This window comes from Balaenoptera ricei, chromosome 3, assembly GCF_028023285.1.
Source record: "Balaenoptera ricei isolate mBalRic1 chromosome 3, mBalRic1.hap2, whole genome shotgun sequence".
Lineage (NCBI taxonomy): Eukaryota > Metazoa > Chordata > Mammalia > Artiodactyla > Balaenopteridae > Balaenoptera > Balaenoptera ricei.
The window spans coordinates 1,225,680-1,245,622 of NC_082641.1; positions in this window are offsets into that span (position 1 = coordinate 1,225,680).

The window sequence follows — 19,943 nt, forward strand, 5'->3', positions numbered from 1 at the left end:
AAGCTCCTCTCTCTTGCCCTAATGACTATCACATGCCCAGGACTGGACCTCTCCTTCTGGACATTTCTGAGTTCCCCATGCATACCTCCATTCACCCCTGTCCTTCCCAGGACAGCTTGTCTGCAGCTCCTCTGCCTTGAAAGCCTTGAAAGCCGTTATGAGCATCTCAGGTTGTGCAAGTTCTGTCTCTCCAAAGCCACTGAAGTGTAGTTTGGGGGATTTCTTTCTAATTTCATGCTCCTTGTTGGTGCTGTTTCTTAAAGGAGAAGGAGAAGCATTTAGAGCACTGTGCCCACCACATTCCCATCAGGACAGACCTCAAAGTCTTCACATGTAACATTTTCTTATTACTTAGCTCCAAGTACTTTTCCAGTTTTCATTGTAATTTTGTTTTCAACATTGGCTACTTAGAAGTACATTTTTTTTATTTAAAAATTGTGGAGATAATATTCAAATTATCTTTTGGTTTTAATATCTGGTTGGATGTTAGACAACATACCAGCTGTGATTTCAGTCCCTTGAAATGTGTTGAGACTTGTTTAAGGCCCAGAATTATATCAATTTATGAAATCAGTCAAATCTACACCTGAAAAGAATGCCTATTGTGTCCTGTTCACCATGTTCCATGTTTCTAGCAATTAAATGCTTTAACCATATATTAAAACACTTCTACATAGTGAATTTTTGTTGGTTCTATCCATCACTAAGAGTAGGGTGTTAGGTGTTAAAATCTTCCACTCTGCTTGTGGATTCGTGCATTTCTCCATATAGTTTTGCCAGATTTTGCATCATAAATTTTGAGATCATGTTATGTGGTACATATTAATTACTGCTAGTATATTTACCTGATGAATTGAAACTTTGATCGCTAGAAGTGACCATCTTTATATGTACAAATGCTTGTGAACATAGAATTCTGATATTATTATAGTTATTATGGCTTTAAAAAAAAAGAACAGCCTCTTATGGTACTTATGAGGAATGTTATCGCCAAACTTCCAATTCCTTTTTTAACTCTGACATAGAATTTTATTTGTTTGCTTTTTTTAGCCTTTAGCAAGATCCGTTGATCCATTTACCTTTGCTGCAATTACTCATTATTCTTGTTTAAATCTATTATTGTATAATGTACTAGTCTGTTCCATATCCTCTTTTTTTTTTTCTTATCTTCTTTGGAATATAGTGACATGTTTATCATTTTACCTTCTCCACTTTTTTCCTATTCTTTCATTATATTTTAAAATTTCTATTCTTTTGTTCTAGAAATTACATCCGCAATATATAATATAACAAAGCCTAAAGTTAATCAACACTTTTATTTTTCTCCCAGATTCTATAAAGAGCTTAGACATTTTATTTCCGTTTACCTTTCTCACAATTAATACATAATTGTTGTTGAGTATTTAATTTTACATATTTTTAAACCCTGAAGACATTATTATTATTTTACATTGTCTATAGTCATTTAGATTTTCCACAGATTTAATACTTTATTTACTCTTTATTCCTTCTTGAATCTCAGCATTCTAATCTGGAATTATTTTCAGTCTGCCTGAGATGGATCCTTTAGAATGATCTTTAGTGGGTAATTTCCCCACTGTCTTTTCTTTTTTCTTTTCCCTCTCATCCCTGAAACTTTACTTTGGGTACAGAATTCAAGGTAGGAGGTAAGTTTCTCTTGGCATATTTTACGACACTCTTCCATCGCAGAATTGGGAACTGTGACTCCTTTGAAGGTATTCTGTACTTTCACACCCTCCTTGGGCTGATTTTAGAATTTGCTGCTTGGTTCAGGAAGCAGTGAGTTTCTTTATACTTATTTTGTTTGGGATTCACTAGGCTTCTTGAGTCTACTGATTACACTGATTTTCATCAGTTCTAGAAAGTCCTTGGTCATTACCACTTTTGAAAATTGTTTTCCCTGATCTGCTCTTCTTCTTCTGGGATTCTGATTAAATGCATGTAGATTTCCTCTTTCGCCTTTTCTGTGTCCATCCTTTGGAAACTCCATGTTGTGTTCTGGTTGACTTTTCTTAATTTAGCTACACTTCACTAATTCTCTCTCTGGCTGTATATAATTAGCTGGGAAGATCTTTATTGGATGTGTAATTTAGGTTCATTTGTCATTTCTAGAAGCTCCATTTTGGATATAACCTGCTTAGTCATTTTTATAATCCCTTTTTATCACTCATAGTGGAAATTCCTTTTCTATTTTAATTTTTCCAAACATATTCTTTCAAACTTCCAGACCAAATAATTTCATTGTCTAAAGCCTTCCTTTCACACCTTTCTGTCTTCAGCTCTCTTGTTGGTTTTTTTGTATTTATGTGTTTTTTCACAGATCCTTGTTTCCCTGGGTGACCAGTTTCCTTTGAAGGATGGAGCCTCACCTTCCCACAGTCCAGGGGGCCTCGGCAGTGGGTCTCCTTCTGAGGGGTGGTGTGGGACCCCCGGCCTCACCTACCCCTGCATCTGCAGCTGGGGCTCTGTCGGGGGGAGCCCAGTGCAGAGAAGGGGCCACGTGCAGGGCGTGCCCTCTGGCTAGACTGGTCTTAGCCAGCTCGTGCTCCAGGTGTCTGGCGGGGTTTTGCACCTGACCTTTTCTAGGTTTCTTGAGCCTCACCTCATCCATACCATGTCATCTGCTGGTCCCTCGGCCCAGGGAGAGGCTGCCTCCTGTGGTAGCTTCCTTCCTCCCTCCCTCCCTCCCTCGGACTCCAGAGCCCCCTCCCTGCTGGTGTCCACTCACCCTGTGGAGGCGCTACAGGCTGAGAGCCCTCACCAGGGGTGTGGTCCAGAGATCCCTGGACACACTCAGGCTCACGTCCCCCACACAGCAGCATCCGTCCGCAGTCCACCAGCAGACCAGCTCTCTGGCCATGCCTCATGCTTGTCGAGTTTATCAAATGAGTCAGCCCCTGTCTGCGTTCCCCCCTGACGCTGAGACCTGGAGCGTGCATCAGACTCCGGGAATGCTCATTAGGGGCTGCAGGGACGGGTGGGGAGTGAGGCCCCCACTAGGGGTGGGGATGGCACCATGGCCCCATCGGGAATCTCCAAACATCCTCCTCACAGTCCTGTGGTCTCTCTCCAGACCCTGGCTTCCCTTCTACCTCCCTGTGGCCCAGCCCTGCAAGCCTTCATCTGCTCTGGTGCATTTGTGTTAAAGTCTCCCCAACCCCTTATAAGATCTGTCCCGAGATCCCCACGGAATTTCCTAACAATCATGTATGATGCCCCAGCTGAAACTATTAATTCCAATATTGTTACAGGTTTGCGGGGTTACCTGCCCTGCCCACAACCAGCGCCCCTGGACGCCCCCTCTTACATTTGGGCCAAGCTCATTGCCAAGGTCCTCGGCCACCTGAGGCCCAGGCCTGGCCAAGAGGTCCCAGCGCCAGTGGACATTGTGAGGGTCTCTCACGGAGGCCAGCGGGAGACGGGGACCCACGGTCCAACTGGGAACCTGGAACAGCTCGTGTTTAACACCCTGGTCTTTATTCAGCAAAAATATTCTCCCGTAATTGTAAATTAAAATGAATAATAATAATGGTAGTATAGAAGTGCAGGAAGTGAAATTTTTCTTGAACATTTTATATTTAATCATGTCAGTTATACATAAATAAATAAAATATTGTGGTACATGAAAAGAAAAATAATGGATTAATACTTTTTAATTACATTAATACATTTTTTGGAAAAGGGAAAATACACCTACATATTGGTCTGCCATTATAATGAATAATATAATTTTCATGATTAGCCTTAACTTCTGTAATTTTTAATGATGTTACCAGAATTGATCTTTTTAACATATTAACTTTTAATATATGTAGCCAGATGTGTCACTGTCTTCACCCTTAGCTGATCAAAGAATATTTTTTCTTAATTTTAATTTTGAAAAGTTTCTTTCATATGAAGCAACATATCCAAAATAGTTAAGAAAGTCTTAAACATGAGGACAAGTTTGGCAGACTTTTATTTATAAAACATTTTTAATGCATTCTAGAAATCTCAATCCTGCCTATGATTTTGGTTTTTGAAATTGACTCTAGCAGTTTACAAATATCTCTACAGCAGAGTAATTTCCACCAAAATAACTTCATCTGAAAAGTCACCATAAGGTCCTCTGAAATTGGGTAATTGTAAGAAGATTTTTTTGTTGTTGTTGGTTTTTTTTTTTTTTTTTCCTGGCATGAAGCAGATTGAATGAAAGCAAAATGGCAGGATTGGATCAGGTGCCTGAGAACCAGTGACAGAATTGCAGAGATTCAAGTTCTCTGTCTTGTCTTTAGGCTTCCTGTGCTGTCATTGTCACTCTGAGTTCCATGATTGAACGTGCACACACAAGGTCCCAGTGGGGTCTGGGCCAGAGCTGCCCGAGCAGAGCTGAGGGCCCCGAACCCCCAAACTGAGCCTTGGAGTGATGCCAGGCGAGGCATCCATGGTGCCAACACCGTGACTGGATTTCTCAGAACTCACCTCCACAGAGAACGTGCAGTTTATCGCAGCATAAATAACACAAACATGCTCATTTGAAGCTCACAGACCCAATGGTAAGCAAAGCAACTCTTTAGAACTTAGACCCACCAAAGTCGTTTTTCAGGGAAGATCCTTTTATCACTGGTACTGCTTAGATTTGTGCATGGTGAAAATGGAAATCCATGACTCTGGGTTGTTTTGTGGTTCTTTTCAAGTTCTCTACAGATAAGGCGCCTTATTTCCTGCCCCCAAGGTGTTCCATCACACCCCCCAACCTACCCTTGGCGGGGCTTCTAAAGTTCAGGTAAACTAAGGATTATTGTGTGCTTACTGGGTGCAGGCATGCCGCCGGGAGGCCTGATGCCACACCTGGCATACTCTCCACACAACCTCTGTGACGTCATCGTCACACAGTAAAGAGGATGAGGTGAGCAGAAGACAGTCACACGCCCGCCCATTCTTAGGGAAGGACCCCAGTCACTGCGGCCCAAACGCACATGCACCATCTGCATTCTGGGGCCAGAATCAGGAACACAGAATGCACCTTCCTGACGCATTTTCAGACTGGGTTCTGCAAAAGAGCCTTTCAGAAGAACATGTGTGGAAACACACTGATAATTTCATGTTCTAATAATTTAGAGAAATTCTGAGTTAAAAGCATATTGTTAGAGAAACTAAGTCCTGTGTTCCTCCTGATGAAGAGGAAACTGGTGAATCAGAGAAAGTTAAGTCTGTATAGTTGGGGCCAGTTGTATTTCCCCAGGAGCTAGGATGGAGCTGTTTGGGGAACGGGGCACATTTCCAAGGTCGCCGCCTTAAGGGACAGTCTCTGAGACTCCTCAACACAAAACCTGGACTCAAAGTCATAGCGGATAAAGAAAGTTCATTCCACATGCAAGAATAGGGTGTTTTCAAAAGACAATTCAAATGTGTTATAAAGTAATTCTAAAGTAACTCATTGATGGCAACTTGGAAAACAGAAAAAAAAAAAAAAAAGGAAAGAAAAAATAACGCACAATATCACCGGTAAGCTCTCACTGCAGATGTGCCGACCTGACTACTTGGTGTTTTCCATCAAACTGTGTGGTGCCCACGTGCCTGGGTCAAACCAACCTGCAACGGCTTGTAGGCAATTAGGGGTCAGAAAATCAGTAGAAGGCAGTCGGGGGCACTTCTCACACACAGATTCTAGAATATTGGAAGTAGTCACGTGGATATCAAATGAACAACAAATGCTCATTCTACTTTTTTTAGTTGAAATAAAATAAATACATCAGGGCTGTTTCATGCAGATACTGTTTACGCGTTGAGGGTCTCCGGGGTTAAAAACAGCAAGAACTGGAACAGAAACAGAAGCCACCATAAAGCTGGTGGTGGCCTCTGCCCAAGTCATTTTAGATGTCCCTTTTGTACCTCCACCAGGCCGGGTGGGTGATGCGGGCAGGGCTTGGAGGGTGGATGAGGTGGGAGTCTCTGCCCAGGGGTGGGTCCCTAATAGCCCAGGTAAGAAGCCAATTTGCCAGCCAAGATTTCCCTGTCCTGCAATGTGAAGGCCACAGACAGCACCTTCCTGCTGGGCCGGGGGCCCGCTGACCACTGCAGGTGGTCCCGTAATCTTCTTGGTGTTTTCAACATGAGGGCACGGAGTTCGTGTGTCCTTAGCATCCTAGCCTAAAACCCAGTAGAAATGAAAGATGTAGTGACAGAGCAGTATGAGGTGCTTTCTCTATTGGTTCATGATTTAAATACACCCAGTTAACCCTAGTGTAAAACGTAAAAGGGCTCCCAGAAACCAAGCATGATTTGAAAGCAAGGCAAAAACATGAACTTGCAAATAATTCAAGGAACAGTTAGCTGAGGTGGTTTTCTCTCTTCTTGGCTTAGTATTTGCACACTGCTGTCCTTTTCTTGATCATTGATCAGCAGACAGTGTGCAACTAGACCTTTAATGAACGTGCCGTGCACATGACGGGGCAGTGTGGGACGCAAGTACAGCACAAACGGGACGACAGGAAAGCCGGGGTCTGCATCCTGGAAGCGGGATATGTGAGTGCCCTGGGCTTGAGGTGCTTGCACTGCCCTGATTTAAGTGGGATTCCCTGATTTAACCTTTAGCCCCCATCACCGTGCAGAGGAGAGCCAGGTCCTGGTTTTGTCTAAAGCAGGTGAACAAAGTGTCTGCAGTGGACTTATTTCAGATTAACAACCATGAAAAATGGCCCTGGTCATTCCCAGAGGCTAAGTGTCCTCCTGCCATCGGGCCTCAACACACAGACCTCCAGGCCTCTCTCCAGGTCCTGGCCCTCATCCCATCCTCATTCAGTGCTGGTTTGTAGCCCACTGCCAGGGTTGGGCTGGGACGTGGAAGGTGGACCCCTCACTGAGGGGCGATCGTCAGGTTCCCAGGGAGTGCGCCTCAGGGAGCTGCTTGGAGCCGGGGGACGCCACGCTCGAGCAGCGTCCACTGACCCAGACCCACAGCCATGCTGTGTCATTTACCTGGCCCTTCGTGAGTATCTGGAGGGGGAGAAAGGACCCCGGGTCTGTGTCACTGGGGGTTGTCCTGGCCAACACTGCCACTGACTCGGAATAACTTAAGAAAAGGGAAAGGCACTTGGGCTGGGTCTAAGCTCGCCCTCAGGATCCACCTGAGACTGGAGAGACACCTAGAGGCTCAGACAAGGTGAAGCCACAGGGCTCCTCAAGTTAGGGCACGTCTGCTGGTCAGGCCCCCAGGACCCTTGGCACTTGGTTCTTGACTCAGAAGGGGCCTCGGTGGTAAGTGCCCGAGGGTCCCTGTGGCCAAGCCTCACCTCCCCAAGACAGGGACTCGGGAGCAGACACACCTGGCTGACACCTGTGCCGGCTGCCTCCCCCCCGGGAGGCCACCCCACAGCCTCCAGCTCCTGTGTTGTGGGTGGAGGTCTGCTTCCCCTTGCCCCGCCTGCACCTCGAATGGGAAGGGGCTTCAGCCTCTCCTACCGCACCCTGAGCAGCATGCATCTTCTTCATAAAGCCCCTGATGCTTCGCTTATTTACTTTAACGGCAGTAAGATCCAGACTTGCGGCTTCCAGCTGGCATGCAGGACCTTGGAAGTCCCCATGCCCATCCTTACAAGGAGAAGAAAGCTGAACACACTGAAAATCAGCGAGTCTTCTTAGGTCCCTGAGAGAAGTGAGGTCGCAGGGCAAACCACCGCCCTCAGATTTGAGAGACGGGCGGGCAGGTGCAGCGAATCAGAACTTGCTGGAGCAGGAGCCTCCCTGGGAACGAGGACCGCAGGGCAGCGGGGCAGCCTGAGTTGCGACTGTGGGGCAGCTGGAGGCCCAGTGCGGATAACTGGCTGGTGAAGCTCAGGGCTCCGGCACGGGGAGGGCACCCCACTTCCGTGAGCTTTCCCTCCAGGGGCTCCACCTGGTCCTCACAGGGCATGTCAGACAACAAGCTCCTCCAGCTTCTGGGAGCTGGAAGGGAAGGGAATCATTTTGAAATAGGCCAGAGTGCTCTGTCTCCATCAGAGGGCTGGCCTTGGGAGGGGGTGTCTAACCAGAACCTGACCTGCTGGGATTTATCAGAGCCCAGCTGACCCGGGGAGGGAAGTGCCACCTCCAGCCCCTCCGACTCTCCTGTCCCCGCTAAGGGGAAAACAAAACAAATCACACACAACCTAAAGCACTTTGTGAAGCTGCAGCCGGGCACTCGACTCACTGGAAGGCTGAGACCAATCCCAGGACTAGACCCCCCCAGCCACCACCAAGGCAGCAGGGCTCCTGTGCGGAACAGGATGGGGATGAGGGCTGCCAGCACAGACCTTATGCACCACAGCAAGATTCTGCACTTCTTATCGATGGAAAGTTCAAACTATCTGACTTTGTTTCTCAGTGAATAGTCTTATTTAGCAATTTTATCTGATGTGTTTAAATGTTCCTGATTTTATGTCTTTCTTACATCGTTCCCTGAATTAGAAAGAGTATAAGTTACTGCCACCTTTCCAGGGACAATTATGAGCTGATACCATCAAAAACATTATTTATGCTTTACCCATATACTAGGAAAGCCTATGACCATTTCCCATAAATGGCTAAAATAGGTAGGATTTTTTACCTCTTTGCCAGAAGGGAAAACATAATCAAATAGATCTGGTTATTGACAGAAGATTACTTTAGCATTGCTTAAGCTGTGGGTACGTGTGCTCATGTAAGTGACTTAATGAATTGTCATTTCAGAATCAATTTATGGAGTGGAGGAGCGCTGACCTGGAACAGCCTCCCGCTTTGCCCCCACCTCCCCTGGGGGACCCGCCAACCATGCCTCTCTCATGGCTTCAGCCTCCTTTGTTTTGTGAGAGGTGTTTATGGATGAAAAATAGCAAACAGAGGTTGACTCTGCACCCCCAGCCTGAACTCCAGCTACAGGAGCTGGTGAGGAGATGGATTAAGGGAGGCTGTTACCTGGGCCCCCATGAGTTAGTCCACTTTCTGAAGGGCGGATGCACCCCTGTGGGGTGGTGCTCACATGGCGCCTGGGGCTCCAGGACAACAGTCAGGGGACGGAGGCCCATTTCAGACCAGGACGCAGATTCCCTGATTCCGACGTGCACTATAGTCTTCAGCTCCAGTGTGTGGCTCTCCACTTGGGGAGATTTGGGGACTCCACCCCCAGACCTATAAAATTGGGCAGATTTTCTAGGGTTGGGGCCAAGTATTTTCAGCGATTCTTACAATCGCTAGCATTTGAGAACAACTCCAAGAAGAGCTTCTATCTCCCAAACCTTCCCTGACATCTGTTGGAGATGTCTGAATTTCAGGTAAACTCACGTTCCAGAGGCAGCTACCCACAGGCTCCCTGTGACGGAGGGAGAGGCAAACCACTGGGAACAGTGCTCCCAACTCTTAGTAGTCCCTCCTTCTGCTCCAGGACCTCAGAGCCCCAATCTCTGTCTCTGTCTCTCCTGAGCAAGGGTAAAATTTCTTGAATCTACTGAATGTGAAATCTCAACTACATCCTTACTGATCTTGGATCTGTGGTTTCATGTCTGTCATTAACAGTAGAATGTTCTTGGCCATTATTATTTCAAATATTTATTCTGCTCCATTCTCTCTTTCTTCTCCTTCTGGTATTCCAATTATAGATGTTATGTCTTTTGAAAATTTCCCTCAGTTTCTGGATGTTGTGTATTGTGTGTGTGTGATTTTCTTTTCCCTGTTCTTTTTTTCTTTTGCGTTTCAGTTTGGGAAGTTTCTATTTCCCACTCTTCAAGTTCACCAATTCTTTCCTCAACAATGTCAAATGTACTGATGAGCTTTCTTAATTTCTATTACAATATTTTGGATTTCTATCATTTTCTTTTGGGTTTTTCTCAGAATCTCAATCACTCTGCTTACTTTACCCATTTGTTTTCCGTGCTTTCTACCTTTCCCATTAGAGCTCTTAGGTTATTAGGAATAGTTATTTAAATTCCCTGCTTGAAGTGTCTGTCATTTGTGTTATATCTGAGTCTGGTTTTGATCCTTAATTTGTCTTTTCAGACTAGGTTTTTTCTCACCTTTTGGAATGCCTTGTAATTTTTGGTTTAAAGCCAGACATCTTACTACATCTGAGGAAGTAGACTCTAGAGTGGCTCCAGTCAATGTGGCGGGAGTTGGTTTGTATGTAAGGTCGTCTCCAGCCATGGGTACCAGGGAGTTCACGTTCATCTTGTCCTTGCTTTGTTCCTCGTGACCTTGGGCTCCCCTGGAGCTCCTCCTTGGAGAACTTCTGCAGCTCCTTTGGTGCAGCCGTTCTTGTACTGGGGCCGTGTTGAGGCTGGTAAGACTTGGAGAGGAAAGTATCTTCCTGTGGACTGGGGTCCCTGGGTGTGGCATTCACAGAGGTTTCCTCTTGGATTGCTTCTTTTTCCCCCATTGGTTGAGACCAGAAGACTCGAGGGAGCAGGAGGAGAGGAGCACTGTCCTGTTGGCTTGGGACAGACGGTGGGGAAAGGCTTCCCCTTTGTTGTAGAGAACTGGGCATATTTCACATCAGCTACCCTTCCCCTCCCACTGCTGGAGCCATGAGGGCATCTTTCTCAGATCTTCACCTGCAAATAAAGCCAGTGGAAGTGTGGGGGTCCGCTAAGCCCCCAGCCCCCAGGAGTTTCTCCCTGTCACATGGCTCATACTCAGCTGCCAGCAGCTGATCAAATTCACCCTCTAATTGTTCCCACCAGCTTGTGGCTCCAGCAGCTTCTGCCTCAGGTAAGCAGGTCCTGGCGGTATCTCTGTGGACTTCCCTGTCCCTCAAGATTTCAGAACTGCCAACTCAGATCCCTAAAGAATCTAAGAAAAGTCATTGATTTTCAGGCTTTCCAGCATTTTCTGGTTGTAAGGACAGGGGTGAAAACTTCCATGCTTTTTATATGTCAGAGCTAAATTTAGAAGCCCCTCCACCCAGTGCGTTAGTTGTTTTCTGTGGGAGACTTGAGCTATTCCACCATCACAAAAAGCAGAAACTTCTGGTCAATCCACCTAATAAATAGTAATACCAGGATATAGAATAAAATATTTTCCTTAGCCAAGAAAGGAAGAAATGTCATCTGCTATGTATCACCATTCTTAAAACCATCTCTGGTTAATATTTGATTCTGAGATCCCACTGATGAGGATAAGCTTCCCTTGGACAGGAGGAATCTTAACACAGATCTTGAGTTTGGTGCCCATATCCTGTGCCAAAGTGTGTGTGAGGTCCACACAGGCTTCTGGAAGTCCATACCTACAACGCCTGATGGAGCCCTTGCCTCTTCATTACCTGAACCTCCTAATCATTATTCTGGGGGAGGCTAAGCTTGCTGGGTTCACAACCAGCAAGCTTGCTGTGTTCATCAACACATCTGATGATGTGTTTATTCATCAGAAATGGAAAGAAGGTTGTCAGACATTGATTTCCTTGGACATGCGCTGACATAGCTAATAAACACAATAATGCCTTGTATTTGTGCATGATTGGAGAATTGAATGAGCATTTCTACCTGCCTTATGTCACTTGAGTCTTAGAAGAACCCAACAAGATTGGACATCCCGAGGCTGAGGTGGCCGCGTGTTTTGCTCACTGACCCGCACCTGGCCTGACGGGAGGTCCAGCCCAGAGACAGCAGGTCCCAGTTTGAAATCAACATGCTCTATGAGCGAGGAAACAGGTCCATTCTGTGGCCTCCTCCCAAGCACAGGTGTGCTGGCTCCTCTTCCCCCCAGGGCGACACAGGCAGCATGCGGGCCTCCAATGGGTGAGAAGCCCCTCCCAGCCCCTCCCAACAACTAACAAGAATGAGATGGAGGTTGGAGGGGTGGGGGCATTTCTGGGCAGATGGGAACTCTTGCCCCTCCTACCCGACCTGAGTGGAGCCTCACTGCTCCTTCGAGAACAGACTGGCTCTGGGGTCTCAGCAGCCTGGAGGGGTGGGCAGGTGTGCTGTCCTGTGGAGCCCAGGCTCCTTCTTGAACCACCTTCTACCACAGGAGGAGCTGGTGACGAGCCCCTGGGGAGACCTCTTTGGAGCTGGACCCTCCAGCTGCACCGTCAAAGGTAGATGCAGCCAGCCTGACTCCCAGCGCTGGCCCCGAGAGAGGAAAACTCTGTGAGACTCACAGTGACCTAGGAGAAGCCTGTCTCGGGGGTGCACCGGCTGGTGGAGAAAGAAGCAACCCCATGGGAGAGGTGTCACCCAACATTAGCTGAGCCAAGACGGTGATGGCAGAAGGTGTGGACCACCCCCCGCCCCGCCCGGAGCAACAGCTCAGGGTTGGCACCACTCCCCTCAGTGCAGGGCCTCCCGAGGACCCTGACCACTCCACTTCCCATCGCCCCCCATGCCTGCATGGGCAGTAAGAGGAGTCCCCGCCATGGCCTTGACTCCGCCTGTGTCTCCTCGGGGCGTCCAGAACAGCTGCCCTGAGCAGTCGCCATGTCACCAGAAGGTGCCCATAGGGAGAAGGTTCTTGGGTTCTAGAGGAAACACCGCTGCATGATTCTAGCTAAGGTGCACGATTGCCGGAGCCTGAAGAACTTAGGCTTTCACCCGCAATCAGTCCCTTGGTTTCTTTTCAAAATGAGACCTCTTTTCACTCACAGAGATTTGCATTTTTAGCAGATACCTGGTTTCCAGCTGCGTGGCTGCTGCGGGCGGCTTCCGGGCGGAAACCCAAGGAGACAAGTTGGAGTGCCACTGGCAGTGTCCCTGGACTCCGTTTCCTACAGACACGTCTGAAAGACAGTCACAGGGCGTCAACAAGTGCCTGCGTATTTAAAGAAAATATGATGATTTTTCTTTAAATATTTAATAAACACATCATGATATACTTGGAAGTAATTGAAGAGACCCAAGGACATGACCAAGATTCCAAGATTTCATATGATATGAATCAATACTCTGAAAATAAAGTCTCCTTGTTATAAAAAAGGACAATAAACAATCAACAACAAAACCCGAACCCAAGCTTGCCCTTACATTTTCTGGTGAGCAGTATTTGACATTGATGATCAGGAAAACCTCGAACGCCCAAAGCAACATCCACTGCCAGGTAGAAACAGAGCTGGGGAGATGCAGGGGATATAAATAAAGGTAATAGCCAAACACAGGAGCTTTTGTTGAGTCCGTCACTGCCGGGAATCCATCAGGTGCAGCCATCCTAGGAACTCAAGTGCCGGGTCCCCAGCCCAGGCTGGCAACTGAATCAAACGTCTCCTCTGTATGTCGGTCCATCTGCTGTTTGCATTTTCTTGCCCAGCCTCCCTCCCCTGCCTCCTGCAGTCTCTGTGGTATCTGCTCAGCCCACCTTCTTATCTCTCTAAGGATGACATTTTGGGAATTGAGTTTCTGGGGCCGCCAGTGCAGGGAGTGGCAGGTAGAGCCGTGGTCTGTGCAGAGGATCCCGCCCCCTCCCTGGGCCCCTGGTGTCTGGGATGAGGGGACCAGAGGCCAAGGGCTGGTCAAAGTCACCACACATTTCCTCTGGCTGGAGAAAACAGAGTTGGGCTGCCTGTGCCTTGCTTTCTTCTAAAATGGAAATTATTGCCGATGAGCTCACAGTAAAGAAACCTCAGCAACATGTGCAAGAAATTAGTAAAATAAATGTGTACTTAAGTATTAATGAAATAAATATTCAGCAGGTTATTTGGGATATTTGTTCTATCCTCAAATGTTTAAAAAATAATGAGAGGTTTATTAAAACTTTAAACTATGACTCAGTATAAGGGTTTTCACAGTGTACCTTTCTTCCTAAATTCAGAAAAGAAGGGATTTGTGTTCTAAAGATGGGTGAGCCAACCGACAGAATGGAAGCTGGAGACGGAGGTCCTGGATAGGATGGGGGGAGATGCCCAGATCTGCAAGGATCCACTGTCCAGCCACGGTTGGGTCCCTGGCTCAGAAAGCACTCCAGCTATGAGGCAAAGGATTTGGAAGAGGGAACGAGGGCCCATAAGATCGCTGGATCAGAATCGAATCCGATCCCAGAGCAACACGGCAGAAACTGCCCCTGAGGGGCTGCCTCTCTGCACAGCTGGGGACTGCAGGAGACCCTCCCCAGCCCTGTAGAAGGGCCCCGGGAGCCGCCCCTGCCAGCCCCTGGTGACAGGAAAGCCGCAGCCCTGTGCCTGCAGCTGCTGATGACCCAAGCCTGAGGGTCTGCACCCACAAGCAGACAGACCACCCCTCAGCCTCACCCGCCCCGCCTGAGTCTGAGGCAGCCCTGGCCCAGGTCCCGCTCAGACACAACTCCTTGCAGAGCCTGGAGAAGCCCCCAGAGGCTCCTAGACCAGTCCCCGCAGCCTGTGGTCCCAAGCGGGGAGTTCGCTGGCCCCGGGGGCTGAGATAGGGCCTTTTCACACTGGCACGGCTATGTCTAGTTTATGTCCCGGCCGTGACCCACCTGGGGGCCGTGGCAGCATCTGCTCCCACCAGGAGGGGACCCTCAGCTCCACCTGCGAGCCCTGCCCTGGTCTGAGCCAGGCGCTACAGCCACAGGTGCCCCTTCACATGCCCTCAACTCCACCACACCTGCCAGCCTTCCCATGTCCCGGATGGTGGCAGAGAGTGAGGTTCTCGGATGGGACACTCCCCTCAGCCCTGGGAGGCCGGGGCGGGCCCCGTCACGGAAAGCAAGCCCCCAACGGGCACATGCAGTAATGCCATGCACACACAGGCAACACCCATGCACACACCCATGCACACACATGCACACACATGCACACACGCACACACATGCACACACACACACAGGCAACACATGCGCACACACGCACACATGCAACACATGCACACACACACACACCCTTCGTGCTGTTCACTTATTCAAAAGTAAATTGTGCTCTGCTGATGTGTGAGCATTCTTCTTTTTCTTTATTTTTCTTCTCTCTCTTTTTTTTGTGGGGGGGCATGAAGTGTTTCCATCCATTTAAAAACCAATAAAGTGAGGGGAAATTCAGAAAGGCACAGTACACCCCCCTAATGCAACAGCTGCATCGGGGCAAGCCTTCTGTAGCAGCTTTAAATGGTGTTAATTTTTAAAAAATAGATTCTGTGGGCTATAAAATTATTATTTTTTGTTTGGGGAAACATTGTAGAGGCAACATGTGTCCGTCACGTTGGTGTGAAACCTTCAGACAAGACTTTCAAAAACACTCTGCGAATGTAGGAGACCCGTTTTTCTGTCTAAAAAAATAAGAAAGAAAACAGTGAAATAAGATGAAAAGTGGCATTCATGTCCCTAACCTTCAGCATCCCCACTCACCTGGAGAGCCCCTCTACCCATAATGCACTAAGTGGATGATTAAAAAGAAATGGGGGTTTAACTGCGGGTAAGCGTGGGGTCCCCAGAGCTTTGCAGAGCATTGAACCGTGCGTCTACAGCTGTCTCCACACAAGCCCGACATTCTTTATTTATTTGTTATGAAATATTTATGGGTGTTATGAAAGGTTTAAAATAATGTGTCTGTCGCTCTCTCCCCTCTCTCTTTCCCTCTTGCCCGCGCACGGCTTCTAATGCATAAATCATTCGGGGCTCTGGACAGTGGGGCTGCACATTAGGTGGGTGTATCTGCTGTATCACATTTTTTCTGCCTGAGAGAAAATATCATTCCTAGTAATTTTCTACACTTATAAAATCAGCGTTGACAGTAAATAATTGATGTATGAATTTAGGACTAAACTCCAACACAATATGACTTTATGTCAAGGGTGACTCCCAGCAGGTTTTGAGCTAAATCATCTTGCAAAATGGGTTCTTTCAGTGGGAGAAAAAAAGCGTTTTGAAATTATTTTAATGGAAAACGGGACCTCTGTGCAGCTCTTCTTTTGATGAGGTCTTGCTTTGCATGGCTGGTAATAAAACTGAGCAACCCACCCATTATGAGATTGGAAATGTTTCATTTGTGATCACAAATGGATTTTTTTAAGACCGACACAGCTGTTTTTATTCTGTTTATCCTTTTTTCTTTTCCTTTTTTTCTCTTCTTTTTTTGGGGGGCTTGTGTGTGTGTGTGTGTGTGTGTGTGTGTGTGTGTGTGTGATTGCGTTTGTATGTGGTAGGCTGCCCTCTGCTTTTCATCCTAGTATCTTCCGTAGAAAGTACAATTATGATTTACATTACAAGCTGGGTATATTTGTGACTTAAAGATACATAACTAGCAGAAAGACCTCAGATAAAGGATTTTACATTCCCTCCCATCCCTGCAATTAAAATCCTTTACATCATGAAATGAAAATGGTTACTGCAGACCAGGAGGGGGAAGAGCGGGTGTCGGGGAGAGAAAACTTTCATGAGATTGTCAGAAGAGAAATGCTTGATAGCTTTATAACTTCCACTGAAATCCAGACAAGGAGATCAAAGAAAACAAATCAGGTGAGAGACCCGAAGTGAGATTCTCTATTTGTTTTACTCTACTCTGGGGCAATGAAGATTTGAAACTACTGAAAATCTTTCTTCATGGAATGTCATTTTTGCTGAAACCACGATTCAAAGACTAGAGTTCAAAGCAAGGCCCTCTTGTCTTTGAAAGAAAATAATTATTTTCTCTAGTATTCACATTTGCATAAAATTTTATTTATTTTTAGACCCATTGTTTCTTTTAAAAATATTCAGATCTTTCATATACTAAATTTAATTACATTTATTATATAAATGAAGAGATATGATAAAATTCAAAGCCTCCTGAAAAAATTCCCATGATACAGCAAGACCTGCCCTGAGAGGCAAAAGCTGCAAAGCTGTTTCCTTCCCGAATCGCCCTTCCGCATCTCTTCCTCTTCCTCTGTCTTCCGCTGTTCCTGTGTCTCTTCCTCTTCCTCTGTCTTCCGCTGTTTCTCCCCGATCCTCACTCAGAGGACACGGCTCTCCCTTCATTCTATAGGTGGCACTCATGTCTCTGTGCACGAAGTTCTGAAGAAATTCCAGGCCAAAAAGTGGTTCATGAAAAAGTCCTTGCTCTCGGGGAAGTGTATTGATTTCTGCAAAATATAACAGATTTCTTTAAAAACAAATGTTAGATAAGCATTCTTAACTAGGTTTATTTGATCTGTACCTTTCTTTATAGGTGGTGGTGAGTGATTTGAAGATTGCCAACAAATGGGTTTTATGTAACAGACGCTCCGGGCCAGACTCTTAGGTTCCTGTGCGCCTGCGGGGAGGGAAGGGAGGGAGGGAGGGGAAGGGGTGGGAAAGGGGGCTGGCGTGGGGCTGCTGACCCACAGCCCTTCTGACCCCTGGGGCAGCCGGGGCGCCCGGCAGCCGGCGCTCCACAGCCCACAGCCAAGCGTCTGTCTTCACAGCCTCTGCTGGCGCAGCTGGTGTTTCACGGAGGAAAAGACTGATTCTTTTCTGAGGTTTGGTCCTTGATGCCACCCAAGGGGGCTTCAGATGCCCAGGCCGGAGCCTCCACGCTCACCATGCTCTGCAAGGCAGCAGCGGCCACGTGCACCGTGGCAGGAAGGGAACCGGTGTGTGGGTCAGAGCCCGCGCGTGCCCGGCCCACCCTCGTGCTGTTTGGTGGGTGGCGCTTGGGAGCTAGGCAGGACAGCCACCCCCAAGGGGCCTGCCAGCGGGAGACACGTGTGGCTGAGACCCCAGGGCTGTCCGGTCGCCAAGCCTGCGTCACCGAGGGCCACAAGCTGGACGAGTGGGCTTGCCCTCATCGGGAGACCCTGGGGCCCTGGAGCAGAGAGCGGTCTCCCCCAGGCCCTGTGTCCCGGGGAAGTGACAGCCTCATTCTCAGAAGGACCAAGTCGCACCCTCCCTTAGACCGCCCTTGGCTGTTGTCACCCCCGCCATGGTGGGGCCTCCCTGAGGGTTGTGGGTCCTGCCCTCAGACAAAGGTCGCCTGGATTTGCTCATCGTGCGGGACCTCCTTACGGGCACCGGGGGCCTTCTGGGAGCTCGGCCTTAATGAACAGAGAGCCTCAGGCAGGGCTGGGGTGCAGGGCGGGTGCCGCAGGCTGGCGTGTCCTCCACCTTCCTGAGCTCTGCTTGCGATCCAGACTCCGGAGTCTGCTGGCCCCACTGGGGTCATCTGTGTCCTGCTGGGGACCCTTGATCCCCTTCCCCGACCAGCAGCCCCAGGGCTGGGCTTGGTCCCCATCTGTGTTTTCTCCCCTGCACACCTGGGGTGTAGGTGAGAGCCACCAGGCCGAGTGCTGGTACTATGAATGTGTGGGTGTATGTCTGTGAGTATGTATGTGTGTGCGTGCATGCATGCATGTGTATGTGTGTAGTGCATGTGAATGTGTGTCTGGTATGTGAATGCATGTGCATATATGTAAGCGTGTTTGTGTGTGTGACATATGTGTATATATGAGTGCATGTGTCTAGTCTGGGCATGTGTATATTTATGGGCACACATGCACATATATGTATCATGTGAATGCATGTATATTTGCACACCTTTGTGTTTTATGCATGTGTGTATATATGTTTTTGTGTACATGAGTGCACATGTATGTGTATGTGCATGTGTGAATATGTATGTCATATGTATACGTGTGAACATGCATACATACGTATGTGTATATGTCCTGGCCGCAGCCCTAGTACCCCCTGCAAGGGCATCCCTCCAGAGTCATGTTCTCAGGTGATTTGGGGGGCAGGGGTCCCCCATGGGTGGTGGTAGTAGGGTTTGCAGAGTGAATCACTGACCTAAGAGACAGGTCAGATTAGGGTTCTGGCAATCAGGGGCTCAAGCAGTGAGGACCCCCAGGCCACGTGGGGGACTGAATCTTGGGTTTGGTATAACTCTGTCTGCAGGGTCACCTCTGGCTCTGAGAAAGGAGCCTGGGACCACCAACGGCCACTTTGAGCTCAGCCTTCCACAGAGACTGTCACCCGCTCTGGGCCACACCAGCAGGTGCCACATGTTGGTTCCTGATGCACAATGAGCAGGAAAGGCCTGTGGAGGAGAAGTGGGGAAGGAGTGTGTGAGTGTGTGTGCACGTGTGAGTGTGTGTGTGAGTGTGCACTTGTGAGCGTGTGACTGTGCGTGTGGCTGCATCAGCTAGTGATAGTTTACTAACAATGTACAGTCTAGATCCCTGAAGCTTTTCTTTAACTGAAAGGACGTTTGAGGTGGGGCCTCAGAGGAGCAGAAAGGAGTGAGTTTCCTGGCTCACCAAGCCCCCCGCCAGGGCTACACACTGCCCACCCCCCTGGAAGCTCCATCTCTTCCCACTCAGAACACGGGCTTTCCCAGGGAGCTCACCTGAGTCAGCCTGCGGTTAAGCCTGGACCCCGAGCTGCTCAGTTGGGCGTCGGGTCAGCTGGGAGTGTTCAGTGGAAGAGATAGTTTAAAAAAAAAAAAGCAAAACGTCCAAAGCCCAAACCAAAATCATCTCAGGCAGTGCCTGGAGCACAGCTGGTGCTCAGCGAAAGCTGCCCTGCCTCTTCCTGTGAGGCTGGACCCTTCCCCTTGCCTCCGTGCTGTGCTCAGAGCAGCTCTGAGGCTGGAGGGAAACCTCGGTACCTGGAAAGCTGGAGGGTGGCTCACGGGTGCAGCTGCCCTTGAGAGGGCCAGTGGGCTGCCCCGTGAGGTCGGGAAGCATCCCTGCCCCAGGTCAGAGGGGCAGCCGAGTCAGGCTGCGGGGTCTAGGGCAGAGCTGCAGGTGGGTCTCCGGGGGCCATATCAGCTCATCAGGACGCAGGAGTCCCTTCCAGCCTCCTCATAGGACACATTTAGATCAGACCCTGACGACCACGTTTAAAAAGAGGAATAGAGGTATAGACAAAATAGAAAAAGCTTCAACATATCCTCAGCTGGATTTTTTGTCTAATGCTTATTTCTAAATGAACACAATCTCCTCCAGAACTCTTTAATGTAATAAAAGTATAGCTCAGGGTCAGGTATGAAATTAATGATACAAATTCAAAGTAGTAATGCTCAGTGGGATGAAACAACTTCAATGAAGAAATAATCAGACTCTGTGACCAGACCCGAAAGGAGC